This window comes from Sipha flava, unplaced genomic scaffold, assembly GCF_003268045.1.
Source record: "Sipha flava isolate LNK unplaced genomic scaffold, YSA_version1 17465_pilon_pilon, whole genome shotgun sequence".
Taxonomy (NCBI): Eukaryota; Metazoa; Arthropoda; class Insecta; order Hemiptera; family Aphididae; genus Sipha; species Sipha flava.
The window spans coordinates 8,102-11,336 of record NW_020271992.1 but is presented as its reverse complement, the minus strand read 5'-3'; the positions used below and the strand labels follow the sequence as shown (position 1 = coordinate 11,336).

General features: G+C 34.0%; 1 pseudogene; it reads right to left on the bottom strand.

The window, feature by feature from the left end:
- Positions 1-2,291: 2,291 nt before the first annotated feature.
- LOC112680113 lies at positions 2,292-2,984 on the bottom strand (annotated as a pseudogene).
- Between the last annotated feature and the right edge of the window lie 251 nt (positions 2,985-3,235).

Here is a 3,235-nt window from a genome sequence, read left to right as displayed (position 1 = left end):
ACACCACGGCTGGATACGACCCGTCTACCATAGACTGGACATCGTCTCCACGCCTCGGCGTCATCCCCACCACGACTGGGGGACACCACAATGGGGGTACAGTTAGTCGGCGACCCGACCCAATAAGTCCGGACATCGCCGACGGACGAACCACCATAACAGTCACGGGGAAATAGCGTACCGAACTGGAGCAGTACCGCGACTGGCGGTTTGGCGGGGGAGTATGACGCGGACCCGTGCGGCAGCCGTTATCGAAACGGCAGTCGCCGACCGTGCCTTATCATTCTCATCAACCGCCACTCCGCGGCACGCAACGCCGCAGCGACCCCCGTCCACCCATCCATCACCGGACAGGGGACGCGAGCGGTCGCTACGACGTCCGACAGGTACCACGATATAACCGGGCTGTTTTTTCCGAGATCGCGTACGGAGACACATCTCGTCGTTACTCTCAGCTTTTTGTTATACAATTGTTACATTTTGTGCACCCTCATTCATTTTTTTTTTATTATTATTAATATTGTTAAATTCAGTGTGTTGATAAATAATATATAATAACTACTATCTGAAATAACCCGCGTCGTTGTTTATTATTATTTTTATTATAATATCGTCCATCACTGTGTACAACACCCGCGACCCGTGCGCACATCACCACCACCTGTGTGCCGTGTCAACGGGAATGGGGATATTGAGTTTAGTTATAAAGGGGGGAGTCTCTGTGGTCGGATCGGTGTGGTGCAATGACCACAGAGCTCACACAAAATCGGAAAAATACCTTACTAACTAAACACTCAAATCACAACTTAAAATACGTGACGACTATGGTAACTGCATTGGTAACTGGTAACTCTCGAAGACCGTGGCGGCCTCACACACCACCCAGTGGCTGGCGGACTTACGCAGAGGTGAAGGCGGACACTACCGAAGTGTTTCGACGATGACCAAAATATTGTACTGGTCTCACACAATGGAGACACGACGAAGAGAACAAAACAAAAGGTGACACGTACTAATAATATTTAAATAACTCACGCAACGCAGATCTGGTTATGGTAATGTTTTGCTTTATTTATTATGACTTTTCACTAATAATAATAATAATAATAATGATACTAATAAACGTCCGCATTAATTGCGGGACGGTGCGGTGAGAAAAGTTCGCGACAACGAAAATATAATAGGTATATAAAAAGAGGTGTTGTCTAAATGGCGTACGGCAATTGAAATAATAAAAAAAACTATATATGTTTTGTATCCTTAATGAATGACAAAAAGATCGATAAAAACAATGTGTTGCCTTAGTGGCGAACAGCGAACGACAGAAAGAAAAGAAAAATATAGAAAAATATAAAAATACGTAATATAATAAAGGGCGTTGACCGTTATGTAATAAGTATAATAATTCACTAATCTGCATAATTTATTAACAAAGATAATACAAAATTAACGAGAGATAATAAGAATAAATAAATAAGACAATAATCAACGAACACATACTAATTAAAATTCACATAGACGGAAGATTAGGAAGGTGGACACAGATAAGGACAGGTCGACGCCGTCGTGGTTGCAATTATGATAACAATAATAATAATAATAAGAAGACTACGTGTATAGCGCGTAAACAATGTATGCTATTTATTTATATATAATTTTGTTTTTAATATAATACCTAGAACATTAGTAATTTACTCTTTCGATTTAAGTATTGGTCTAGGTATTGATATTATACACACAATTTACATTTTAATTTGTATTAAAACTAGACAGCAATTAAATTATTTTCATAAATTATTTATGAATACCACCAGTGTTAGACTAAACATTTCTGGGCACACAGGCAATAAAAATTTTCAGCGCATCCTTAGAAAATTATTACTTTTAATTATGTTACTCGATAATTAAATAAATTAGTAAGCTATTAATTTTAATAAATAAAACAATGTTTATTATCTAATGTTGAACTAATATAGTTTCATCCGTGTACTTAAGTTAGTATTAATAAAAATATGATTTATTTAAAATAAATTATACATACCTATAAGTGGGTAGAACCCGATTGCGTACGATTTACCTTTTTAAGAACACGATTGCGTATGCTATGTTGCCAAATTTATAATTTTACATTTATTTTGTTTTCAAAATTTCATACGTTTTGAAAATTTTTTAAAAATTCTAACTATATAGTATGAAGTTGTGTTTATTTTTTTTTAAAAAAAAAAACGAGTTTACAAAATAATTAGTTAATAGCAAACAGCTTATCACGTAGAACTACATGTCAAAAGTAGCTATATTACACTGTGACAGACGTTAGAGCGACATCTTGTCATAAAACATAAACAAACATATTATTATGTATAATAAATCACATAAACATTATTAAAATAAAAATAAAATACCTTTTTTTCTTGGTAAATAGAACCAATTTTAGATAAATACATTGTAATATCGATTAATTTTATACTGATCATAAATTTTAATAGAAGCTTTAATCCGTTTTAAATCAGCTAGAGCCATATTTTTTTTAATTCCTTTTGAAATTGAACAAATTTTCGTCATTCTTTCGATTTGGATTTCTCTTAATATTGATATAACCAAATGTGTTGGTGGATGTGCATAATGGAATTGCCCATTGTACATCTTGTGAAAAGTCTTTGGGCCATTTGTTGTTCTATTGATTCAATTTATTGGTATAGATGTTTACATTATACAATAATGATTAGAGCCCGGATTTATATGCTAAAAAAACATGCAAATGCATAAAAATCCGGGCCCTAAGTTAATGATTTTAAATAAACTTACCAAGGTATAATTGATGGCTCTTTTGCCCATATTTTAGGAGGAAATAAACACCCAGGTTCAATATAAGTCTTTAAAATATAATCCGAAAATATATGACCATCAGTTTCATTTGGACACGAACTCATAATTTGAATAAAATCATCTTCAACTTGTTCGAATGGTAAAAATGGTAATCCAAAAAATAATTTTAACCACTGGTCCAATTTGTCTTCATTAATATACGATGTTCGTAAAATATTGTAGTTTTGTATCTAATCAATAAAATATTTTATTAATAACAATTTTTTTATGTTATAATTATAGATACTTACCTTACGCCATCAAGCTTGGCCTAAATGAAATCGACAACCAATAATTTTTATTTTAGGAAACTTCGTTTTTGCAGCTGCATGGGCAGCAATTTCAAAATCGACATGCAATTGTTTTATAT